Source organism: Perca fluviatilis, chromosome 12 (assembly GCF_010015445.1).
Source record: "Perca fluviatilis chromosome 12, GENO_Pfluv_1.0, whole genome shotgun sequence".
Lineage (NCBI taxonomy): Eukaryota > Metazoa > Chordata > Actinopteri > Perciformes > Percidae > Perca > Perca fluviatilis.
Genome location: NC_053123.1, coordinates 8,989,836 through 9,002,864, shown reverse-complemented (window position 1 = coordinate 9,002,864; position 13,029 = coordinate 8,989,836). Strand labels below are relative to the sequence as shown.

The window sequence follows — 13,029 nt, the reverse complement described above, 5'->3', positions numbered from 1 at the left end:
TAGCACCTTAACAGATTTAATAGCGAGGGCTTTGGGCAATGCAACACAGGACAGCGTTTTAAATGTTGAGTTAGGGGCGGCGACGTGAATGTCCCTATCCAAACAATGTTGAACTCAGGCGATGGCTATAACACAGACACATTTCTGGAGCAAGTCGCACAAGCGATGCAGAGTAACGATAATTCACTGACCGATGACTCTTTAGAATTAATTGTGACAATAGCGGCAAAATGTGGGGGGGTGTGTCGGAGACGTCGAAAACTAGGAAGCATTGGTTACGATCAAATATTGTCAGAAAAAGGTAATGCTTTGTATAACCCCAAGAATACGCTGGTAACGACAATCTCTGCTTTTCTCTGTCCGCTGGCACATTATGTAAATAGCAGATGGTCGCATGATGAGAAGATGAATTATGCTAAGCATCTGCATAGTGATTTGGGTTTTGACTACACACATAAGGTTTCGTTCTCTGATGTTGACAGATTTCAGAAACATTTGAAAATGAAAATTGTGATATTCCATCATGTAGCCGGATGTAAAAACCAACGATCTTCAAAACGCCACGACCAACCAGATGTGAAACAGCATGGTTGTATTTGCATGAACCGCATTATTATCTCGCATGTAAATAAAACGGCTTTTTGGGGCCGTACGTGCGTTTGCGATGGGTGTTACAAACCTACCAGAACCCTCTGGGGCACCTTTGTAGTTGGCTTTGTAATGTGTGTTACACTGATTGTATACCTGACAATACCATTAAATGCACAGGCTGTAAGCGCATATGCAAATCGCAACAGTGTTTTGAAAACCATAAAAACCCGGCGTGAAACACGGGCTTATACCCTGCAATAAAATCAAATATTGCGAGTCCTGTCACGCAACATATCGTGTGTCGAAAAATCCACACAGCTGTAAAAAACCTAAATGCCTACATTGTAGAGAGCCTTTAGGGGCTACTACGCACTCTTGCTATATACAACCCGTCGAACGCAAAGAAAGTAGTGATAAGTATATCTTTTACGATTTCGAAACACGTTATCAATGTGGGCGCCATGAAGCTAATTTTGTATGCGTTATGGATATGGACGGTCAAAAAACTGCTTCTAAACAACAAACTGTGTCGCATCATTCATTAAGATTACAGACAGGAGAAATACAGAGGCTATACTTTTATAGCACACAATGCATCAGGTTTTGACAGTTATATAGTTTTAGAGTATCTGGTGAGTCAGAAACTTTGTCCAACTATTACTATCGCGCGGTTCTAGGGTGCTTCTGATCGATTCGTCACTTTCAATCAACGTTGGATCGATTCGTTCAGTTTTATCCCTATGGCTCTATCTAAAACACCGGCAGCCATGGGGTTCTCCGATCTTCTCAAAGGCTTCTTCCCACAACGAATTTAACAAGCAGAGAATGAGAATTATATTGGTCCGGTATCCTGCACCAGCTCTATATGGTTATGATGCTATGAGTGACGCCTCTAAGAAAACGTTCATGGAGTGGTACGTTACGGTCCGCGACACACCTTTTGACTTTCGAAAAGAGCTGCTCAGCTATTGTGTTAACGATGTAACGGTTTTGATTAAAGCATGCAAAATATACAGAGAGGCCTTCCACGAGTGCACAGGCCTAGACCCGTTTGCATACGCTACATTGGCCTCCTCATGTATGGGTGTATTTAAAACGTTGTTCCTCCCCAAAGATTCTGTTGCTCTGACATACGAAGGGGCCTACCTTAGGCAAAACAAGACATGTTCTGATGTTTCAATACAGTGGCTTGAGTATGTTTCAGACAGAGAGGGCCTTGACATGCCGCACGCTCTGAACAGAGGTGAAAAGTCATTTGGTCAGTTCTTTGTAGATGGCTATTGTGAAGACACACAACGTGTTATGAATTTAATGGCTGCTTCTTTCACGGCTGTGATAAGTGCTATCGTCAGGTGAAATCAATCCCTCTCACCAAAAAAAAAAAAACACAGGGTGAACGTGCTATCGGGTTCCATAACAGAGTGTCTGCTCTAAAAAATAAGCATCAGCTGAAAGTTGTGGTGATGTGGGAATGTGATTGGAGACAGGCTGTGGACAATGACCCAGACGTTAAGGAGTTCATGTTAACATATGAAAAGCCGAGGGCGTCTCAATCCCTGGAGAATCCCTCTTTGGAGGCCGCACAAATGCAATGAAACTGTACCACAAGGTAGAAAATGATGAAAAGATCAGATACTATGATTTCACAAGTTTGTACCCAACTGTTCAGTCTAAAAGAGATTATCCAATAGGACACCCCCAAATAATACACAAGGATTTTGATGACATAAACAAATACTTTGGCATTGTGAAATGTACAGTAGCACCGTACAGAGGCCTGTATCACCCTGTGTTGCCCTACCACTGTAACGGTAAACTGATGTTCCCTATATGCGGCGTGTGCCGTTGAGATGAATCAAACAACACCATGCACACATCGCGATCAAGAGAGGTTGTTGTCTGGCGTTTGGGTGGACGTTTGAATTACAGAAAGCCATAGAGAAAGGGTATAAGATTGTTTCCATTGCTGAAGTTTGGCATTTCCCAGAAAAAACTGATCAGCTTTTTAAAGCCTATGTTAAAACATTTCTTAAACGTAAGCAAGAAGCTTCAGGATACCCTGGGCATATCAAAACGGAAGACGAAAACAAAAGTACATAGATGACTATTATGCACCGAAGGCATTCGGTCTTGATCCGACCAAGATATGTTTTTAACAAAGCTGTCAGGCATACAAATAAATTGCTTCTGAATAGTCTTTGGGGCAAATTTGCCATGCGTAGCAACATGACTACTGCTGAGCTCATAACCGAACCATCCCGCTTCACACAGCTCATGTTCAGCGACACTTTTGATGTTCGCCAGTTCTCATTCATCTCACCAGAAGTAGCGATTGTCCAATGGCGATACACAGAGGGGGTCGCATCCAGAGTAAAAGATGTGAATGTTTTTATAGGGGCCATGACCACAGCCTATGCTCGCATGGAGCTATATGATTTGTTGGATAAACTGCAGGAACGTATTTTATATGTTGACACTGACAGCATTCTGTTCACAAGCAGAGACGGCGAGTGGATCCCACCTCTAGGTCCTTACCTTGGCGATTTAACGGATGAACTAAATAGCGCCCAAGTCTGTGGGGCTCCTACCGAAGATTATATAACTGAGTTTGTTTCCGGGGGTCCTAAATGCTATGCTTATAGGACCGCTCAAGGAAATACACAGGTTAAATGCAAGGGTGTAACCCTCAATGCCACAAATGCCAAAGTGGTTACACATGAATCGTTAATTGGGCTTGTTCAATCCTTTGTGACCAAGCAGCCGCAGCCTCCTAACCATCTGACCACAACTGCCTTCACAATAACACGCGACAAAAAAAGTTCCATCTCAAAAACGACACACTCACCAGGAAAGTACAAGTCGTTTACGCGCAAATAAACGGACGTGCTCCAAGACTATACAACTGTACCTTATGGCTACTAGGGATGTTTCAGGATTTGATGGTAGGCTTCAACACCCTTTCAGCCTTGTTATCAGTGGTCCCTCTAATTGTGGAAAAACATACTTTGTCAAAGACATTATTGAAAACATGTCGTGCGTTATTTCACAAAAAATCGATAACATTGTATACATCTATTCATGCTGGCAACCAATATACGATCAATTACTTAAAACGTTGAATATAAACTTTGTACAAGGTCTCCCGGAATCGTTCTGCGACGAAACACTCTTGCCTACTACTAAGAATAATTTGCTCATTATAGACGATTTAATGAATCAAGCCAGTGATAATTTGGAAGTTCAAAAAGTTTTCACACAGTATGTCCATCATAGACGTCTTAGTTGTATATATCTAGTGCAGAATCTGTTTATTCAAGGTAAAGCTAGTCGTACAATCAGTTTGAATACAAACTATATGATTATTTTCAAAAATGCTAGAGATCAACATCAGATAAGCTTACTGGCACGCCAAATGTTCCCCGGTAATAGTAAATATTTTTTAGAGGCTTTTAACGATGCAACTAGTTACACCTTTGGCTATCTATTGATAGATTATAAAACCACAACCCCCGATATTTTAAGACTCAGAACCGCTCTGATATCCCCACAGCAGGTTGTATACGTTCCTAGAAAAAAGGTGTAATAATGTCAAACCGAATGGAGAGGAATTTTACATTGTTAGACATGCTACATAAGGCATCACCCCGAGAGCGAGGTGTCATTGTGAGCAACGCTTAGTCCAGACTTTATTAATGCCCTTTGTGAAATATCTTTGAATGTCTTACAAGGTCACATACCGTTGTCTAATATTCAGTACAAGCTGTTAAAGAAAAAGAAGAAAGTTATTAGACTGATAGCTGATAAAAAGTTAAACATTTAAAAAAAAAAAGACAATCAATCAAACAGGAGGGTTTCTACTGCCTCTACTGGGGCTGCGCTATCCCATTCATAGCAAGTCTTATCAACAGGAGTTGAGATAGAACACACTCAGAAAATGTTTTTGGTTCCACAAAATCAATTAGCAGCATTACAGAATCCTCAAACATCGGACTCCTCAAATGTATCTCTGCGACAGTCTGTACAAAGTGAATTGGACCGAGCCATGATTGATATATTGAAACAGCAGGACATTGATGTATATGAAAAAGCTAAAAAGATATTCAAGTATTCTACAGAGGTACCTGGTCATGATAAAACAGGGTGAACGCGAGAAACGTGTGATTACATTATCAATGCCTGAAGTTGATTCAAAGGATTCAAAAGATGAAGAAGAAAATATGTTAAAAACAGAAGTGTTGAAACATATGCCTATAAGAAACAAAAGAAATGCGGAATACATATTGGCTTCATTATCCCGACACAATGACCAGATATCTTGGACAGATCAAGGGGAAATAGTTGTTGGAAATAAGAATGTGCCAGGTAGTCATCTGTATGATCTGCTGAAAAGTGTCACAGCCCATAATAATGTTGCAGACCGCTCTAGACCAAAAGGGTGGAACATATTTTTAAAAACGTTAGCTAGTTTAAATGTGCCAATATCCGTAATCCCAAACACAAGGGTACGCCGTTCTATTGAGGCTTTTAAAACAGATACATCATCTGGAAGTAATACACAAACGCCTATGATGGCTTTACGATCCCCGCGCACTCCTAGAGCATTAAGAATGGCCCCTGTATTTAATACACAAACGGCATCTGATTTACGCGCAACTAGTACTCCTAGAACCTTTAGTATTACACCATCCATTACTAAGACTCGTTGGGCTAGTTTTTAATCTTTTCTATTATTACACTAATTTTTTATATTCTACTTTTTTAAACCTATTTTTATTATTTTTTATTATTACACTAATTTTTATATTTTACTTTTTAAACCTATTTTTATTATTATTTTTCTATTGAGATGTGTTTTCTATTGAGGTGTGTTTTCTTTATTCAACTATGCGAAAAGTCAGTGTTGTATGTAAACTGGTGACATTAAATGAATGTTTTACATAAATTTATTTTTATTTTTAAATCTGTTTTTATTATTATTTTTTCTATTCAGGTGTTTTTTTCTTTATTCAACTATGTGAAAATGCTGTGTTGTATGTTAACTTGTGACATACATTTTATATTTTTTTATTAAATTTTTTTTTTCCATTGAGTGGGTAATTTCTTCAGGCATATGAAAATGCTGTGTTGTATGTAAACCTGTGACATTAAATGAATGTTTTACATTAATTTTATCTATTGAATGCATTTTTCCTGTATAATTTGTTTTAAAAAATAAAAAAGGAATGCAAAAATTGAGACATCGTAAGACATGTATATTCCACATTCTTTATTTTTTTGAAAAAAAAAAAACATCATTACACCATTTTTACACAATTTTTTTTACCTATAGGTGGCGCATGAACATTGTACACATTTAAATTTCTGATCATGACACACATCTGGATGTATTCTGCTAACAAAATGACTAACCATTGTATCGTTGCATACAAGATTGGCCCCATACATGCTCAATACTTTTGTATAAGGAATCTTTTTCTGAATGTGACATAAAAAGAAAACACAGTGCTGTCCACATGTTGTAGAATAATTATTTTGAACTTGTTTTGCTGAATGGCACATCTCCACACTGTTTTTTAAGAGGAAATTGCTAATTTCCTGAGGAAAAAAGGTAGGTGGATGTCCAAAGCTATCAAAGAACAAACCATGCTTGTTCTCTGTAATGTAAATACCTAGCCAGTGTTCACCGGGCATATTACTGGGTTGTGTATTTACAACTAACATAGCGGGTAATTTACAAACTACGGTTTTTGGGAGATGATCACATGGCATTACTCCTAAGAAATTTGTGTCTCTATTCATTCTTTTTCTGAGTACGCTAGTGAGTTCTATCGTATTCATCTTTAGTAATGATCCAATAGGACTTGCCTTCTGTTAGATATTTCGATTACAGAATCAAAAACGGAATAGCAGATAGATGTCACAGTCCCCGAAGGGGGTTTCTGAACCGCACTTCCAAGCGAACGTTGCCGTTCTTAATCAGTGAAACGTTTCCTGACCCCCCACCGTCGGGTTCCAAATTAAAACAAAATAGCGTATAACCAGACCCAAAATCAGATCGTGTTATGGCTAGTGACCGGTCTTTTAAATGGCGTCCTGTTGATTCAATCAGTTGATAATATTCCCGTACATATTGTCCTCTTTGAAAAAAGGGCTGAAAAGGACGGGCTGGGTGAGGCTGTCCATCTGCATAAAGGCTAATAAATTCTGTATTATAGTTTCCAAAATTAAAGGGGTTACGGGCATACGATCCTGTGTATGCTTCATTATCTACGAAAGCTATGACTACAAATTTAGGAATCTGTCCTATGAACAGGTTTTCTTGGTTGCAAACACGTGTGCCTGTAGGTATTGAGAAGGTTTTTAGAGATACTCTGTCAATAGCATATTTTGCATTAGTATGCTGTAAGGCACGACTATGAGCTAGTCTTACAGTTGGTGCAACTGTTATTTTCTTGACAAATAGACTAGCAGACATTATTTTCACAGCGAATTGGACATTCCCAGGGGTCATTAGTACAAAGTCGTCTTTTGAACGGATGAATTTCAAAGACATGTCAACACCATTTAGCAATAGTTTTTCTTGAAAAAACAAATCTGCATGTACTGGTGCTATTAATTCCACAATATGGCTTTCGATATCGTAAAAGATATACTTATCACTACTTTCTTTGCGTTCGACGGGTTGTATATAGCAAGAGTGCGTAGTAGCCCCTAAAGGCTCTCTACAATGTAGGCATTTAGGTTTTTTACAGCTGTGTGGATTTTTTTCGCACCACGATATGTTGCGCTGACAGGACTTCGCAATATTTGATTTTATTGCAGGGTATAAGCCCGTGTTTCCACGTCGGGTTTTTATGGTTTTCAAAACACTGTTGCGATTTGCATATGCGTTTACAGCCTGTGCATTTAATGGTCTTGTCCGGTATACAATCAGTGTAACACACATTACAAAGCCAACTACAAAGGTGCCCCAGAGGGTTCTGGTAGGTCTTGTAACACCCGCACGAACGCGTCCGACGCCCCCAAAAAAAGCCGTTTTATTTACGATGAGATAATAATGTTCGTCATGTACAAATACAACCCTGCTGTTTTCACATCTGGTTGGTCGTGCGTTTTGAAGATCGTGGTTTTTTACATCCGGCTACATGATGGAATATCACAATTTTCATTTTCAAATGTTTCTGAAATCTGTCAACATCAGAGAACGAAACCTTATGTGTGTAGTCAAAACCCAAATCACTATGCAGATGCTTAGCATAATTCATCTTCTCATCATGCGACCATCTGCTATTTACATAATGTGCCAGGCGAGAAAAAAGCAGAGATTGTCGTTACCAGCGTTATTCTTGGGGTTATACAAAGCATTACCTTTTTCTGACAATATTTGATCGTAACCATATGCCTTCCTAGTTTTCGACGTCTCCGACACCCCCTCCGACATATTGCGGCGCTATTGTCACAATTAATTCTAAAGAGTCACCGGTCAGTGAATTATCGTTACTCTGCATTGGTATGCGACTTGCTCCAGAAATGTGTCTGTGTTATAGCCATCGCCTGAGTTCAACATTGTTTGGATAGGGACACATCTCGCGCTGGCCCCTTAACTCAACATTTAAAACACGCGTCCTGTGTTGCATTCCCCAAAGCCCTCGCTATTAAATCTGTTAAGGTGCTATACACCCTTTCAGGAACACTACCGATATCAGTCAAATCAATATTTCGCGGAGTCGACATCTTGGCCGAAATTCAGCAGCATTAAAAGGGGTATCTGTCTGGATGCTATTTCGGATGTTACCTTAAAGCGCCCCGCACCACACTGCACACCACCCTGAGGATTTTCTGTGGGTGATGGAGGGGTACTATAACGCTTGTGGACGGTTGGGGACCGGTCTGTTCATCTGTACAGGATCGTTTTGACGGCTGAACACTCGAGGAAAACATGCAGGTCTCTTATATTACTCTGATCTGTTGGGGGGGTTTTTTTTGTGGTTGGTGAGCGGCTGTGGTTGAAACACAAAAAAAAAAATTACTTTGTGTTTTCTCACTGGTGCTTTCACTGCGCTAGCACTAGGCATAGATTGGGCCCAGGCTTGAATATTTTGGCATGTATAGCACACAAACGCGTGCAAAATCCTGAGGATTGCTTACTGCTCTTGTGTAATCGTCCTCGCATGGCCATTCTAGTTCCTCGTCACTACTATCGTCACACACACCTAAGGGTTCAGATTTTTTTGTTTTTTTGGGTGGCGGTGGCATTTTCTTTTTAATTTTTTTTAAATTTTTTTTATATTGTACACAGACTATAGCCTGTTTTTTTTACTGTGGGGGCATATTCATAGTCTTTTTAAGGCATACTATCATAGGTACAATCAGCGTATTGAGAGAGCTGACCTGATTGGCCAGCGTGGTGCCAAAACCTGTGACCAAATCAACCAAATGCGTGTTAGCTCTGACCTGGCTGGCCAGCGTTGTTCCGAAGTCTGTGACCAAACCAGTCAATTGTGTGTTAGCTGTTTGCAAGACATCTAATTTATTCATAAGAGCATCGCGTTTTTTTCGTAATTCGGCTAATTCTGATTGTATTTGTTTATAATTGCCATCTGACGCAGGTTGTTGAGGTGTAGTGTTGACACAATACTCAAAAAGCTCTTCACCCTGAAGCAATGTCACCTGCTCAGGACCTCCTAGTGCCCCACAGTGTTCAAACTGGTTGTAAGTATTATAATTAGGCACTGCTTGCTTATCAAGGAATGGAACGTTAACCTCTAATACATTTACAGGATTGGTTACTGATGTATTCCCCCTGTTACACTTTTTATCTGACACCGTTATGACAGAGGTGTGTGGTATACAGCTGACATGGTCGGATCCTTCCTCTGTGCTATAGATACAGTTAAAGAGGTATGCACCTACATTATATTCAGGGAACACCTGCAAAGATGCCTGACTCGATTGATGGGCTGTAAGTGGTGTCTCTGCTATTCCGGCGTCTTCAGACCCTTCTGCTGTAGCTAGCCGATTTGGTTGAGGGGGTGTAGGAGCTGCCGCTGTTAGTCCTGTGTCTTCAGACCCTTCTCCGGCTTCTACGGCATGGATTGTCTAGAGGTATAACAACATATTTTTCTGGTTAAATAAAGACACGCGCACACACACACACACACACACACACACACACACACACACACACGCACACACAACACACACACACACCCACACACCTCATCAGATGTCTTTTGTAAAGGGGGTGTGCCTTTTTGTCCCCTCTCAATGGAGTCACTCGGTGGGTGGCAGGGCTTTGGTGTACTATGTGTGAAATCACACTTAGACGACAACAAATGCAAGGACTCTAAGTCTTCGGTCGTCGTTACTTGCTAAAACAAAAGAAATGCCTTTTTAACAATATATACATTTTATTTAAAAAGCTTTTATAACACTATGTAAATATATTCTGCTAGATACAAAAGGGTTTCTCACCTCTGCAACTGTGTTAGGATCATAAGATACAGTGGCCGGGTAAGATGAGACCGGAACAAAGGAATGGTTGCGTCTTTTGGGCGGGAAGCCTTTCTGGTATGGCTCAGGCTGTAATAAGCATTAGATTAGAAATTTTTTTTTTTTTTTTTTTTTTTTTTAAATACAACACTCTATTTTCATGTTTTTCTTTTCAATTCACCTCAATAGATCTCTTCTTAGATCCCTTCTTAGGCTTGTGTAGACATCCGTTTCTGCTCCCGGGGTGGCTGTGTGAAATCGTCCTCAGGCGTCAAATACAATGAAACTAAGTCTTCCGTAGCCTTTAGTTGCTAAAACAAAGGAAAGGGCTTTTTTAACAACATATACATTTTATTTAAAAAGCTTTTATAACACATGTAAATATATTCTGCGCTAGATAAAAAAGGTTTCTCACCTCTGCAACTGTGTTAGGATCATAAGATACAGTGCCGGGGTAAGATGAAACCGACAAAGGAAACAGAAGTGCGTTTTTTTGGGCGGAAGCCTTTCTGGTATGGCTCAGGCTGTAATAAGCATTAGATTAGATGCATTAGATTATTTTTTTTTATACAACACAGCATTTTACCGTTTTTCTTTTCAACTCACCTCAATAAATTGCTTCTTATGCTTACGATGGTGAACGTTTTTAGGGGTAGCAGCTTTCACAGAGAGGTTTAGAGAAGCACACGGCCTTTTATCATGGTTGATTTCAGCCCTATGTGCTATCGAGTAGCCATCACCCTTACGGATCCTTTGTTCAGGAACGGATTGTCTAGACACAGAATATATATATATATTAGAGGACTAGAAACACGGTGATAAATTAAATAGTAATAAATATTACAGCCTGAAAGAGATAAATAGCCCCATAAATACCTGTTTCCAACGTTCTTATTCCTTATTAGAAGGACCTTTTGTTTTATGTTCTGGTGTGTTGGGGTCTGTAGGATCGGGCTACACAGCTCTTTTTAAAAAACAAAAACAAAAAATTAATGAAAACACAGTACTAAATCAATTAATGCTGTAGTGTATAATATATTTATAGGTTTTTACCTTGTGGTATAAGTGTTTCATCAACTAACACAGCCACATTGTCCCAGCTCTTTGTAAAATCACCTAATGACGCAAACTGCATTATACAACAAAAAAAAAAAACTTTTTAAGTCACAAATGACTGAATGAATTAAACACCTTACAATAAGCTTTTTTTTTTAAATTTACTCACCAAACGCAGCCATTTCTGTAGAAACGAATCCTCTTTTCTTCAGAGGTATTTGTTGAGGAAGCCTGAGAAAACGAGGGAAAATTTTTAGCTAGCACCTTAGCTAAAAACTGCAGGTAAAAAGTGAGCAGTCAGCCTTGAAAACAAGGGGTTTTTAAACACCACAAACCACCCCCTTTATGACGATTTAACACCCCCAACAATAGACCTCACATTTACAAGCTAACCACTGGGCTAACACGTGTTTTTTACTATCGTCATATGGTACAACCACGCCCGCATTACGAACACACGGTCAAAAGTTTTAGCTAATTCATGAATGACTGAATGAATTAAATATCTTTGAACATCCTTAAACACAAGAGGTGCTTTTAAATTTACTTACCACTAGTAGGTATTGCTGAAAAAACGAAACACCTGCGTTGCTTTCACCAAGAAGAATTAAAAAGTGAAACTCCAGAGGGTTTTTTTTGATGAGGAAAACGTGGTAGCTATGCTAGCTAGCTACCAGACTAGCTAGAAAAAAGCATCAAAAGAGACAGCTAGCATGAAACAAGGGTTTTTAAACGAAGTGCACTGCTGAAAAAGGATCCTCTTTTTTTTTTTTCACAAAAAACTCACCGGTATTGATTGTGGAAAAACGTGCGTGGTAAGCTAGCCGCGCTAGCAGAAAAGCTAAAAATGTGTGCAGCCCCCCGGTAGTACGACAGAGTGACCTCATATCGAAGCGGGTGTGAGAGGCCGCCTCAGCTCAAGGCCACAAGACCCTCGTTGGAGGGGGGCGAACGCGCACAACCGAAGTCATCACATCCGCTAGATGCACTACCATATTCGGCCACTAGATGGCGCTTCGCGGGTGCCGACGTTACCCGCGACGTCATTGCCATCAGCAAGATGCGCGCAGCTTCGACGATTAGATGCACTAACATATTCAGCCACTAGATGGCGATCGCGAGTAACGACGTGCGGCCGCGCCGTCATCACGCACGCTCATATCATCAGTTGGCATGGCAGGTTTGCGTGTGCGTGTGAGATGACGTCACACATGCACGCGCAAAACCGCCATCTTTATACTACTCATGACACTGTCATGAATGTGTCATAAACCTTATAAACAAGTCATAAACGTTTATGACTTCTGTCATTAAGTGTCATTCGGTTTTTGTCATGACAAGTTGACATTGTTTGGCTTGTCTTGATTATGACAACTTGACATTAATCAAAGTGATATTACCATAATTTGTCTTGGTCATGACAACTTGACATTAAATTTGTCTTGATTATGACACTTTGACATTAATCAAAGTATCATTACCAGAAGTTGTCTTGGTCATGACAAGTTGACATTAATTTAGTTTGGGATGTCTTTGTAATGACAACTTAATATTAACCAGGATGACATTACCAGAGGATGTCTTTGTCATGACAACTTAACATAAACAGAAATTCACCTCTTTTTGTATTCATGACATTTTTACCTAATGATAATTATAATTAGATCTGCAAGATTAGAGACCAATTCTAGCACTTTTTCAGATAGATGTCTGACAGGAAATTTCACAAAACTGGGTGTCATGACACGGTTATATATATTTTGACCTCAAGTAGTGGTACCAGTTGTATTTGTCATTAAGATATCATTGATAGGACTTGTTGTCATGACAACATTATGACAGTGTAACTAATACATATTTTGACCTCAAAGTAAAGTGGTAACTTTTTTA

General features: G+C 39.6%; 1 long non-coding RNA gene across 1 annotated transcript; it reads right to left on the bottom strand.

Annotated features, from left to right (window-relative positions):
- Positions 1-9,873: 9,873 nt before the first annotated feature.
- LOC120570217 lies at positions 9,874-11,183 on the bottom strand. Its single transcript, XR_005641031.1, has 5 exons — positions 11,137-11,183; positions 10,960-11,047; positions 10,690-10,855; positions 10,066-10,173; positions 9,874-9,962 (listed from the first exon to the last, which is right to left on the bottom strand). It is a non-coding gene; the product is annotated as an uncharacterized LOC120570217 (long non-coding RNA).
- Positions 11,184-13,029: the final 1,846 nt, after the last annotated feature.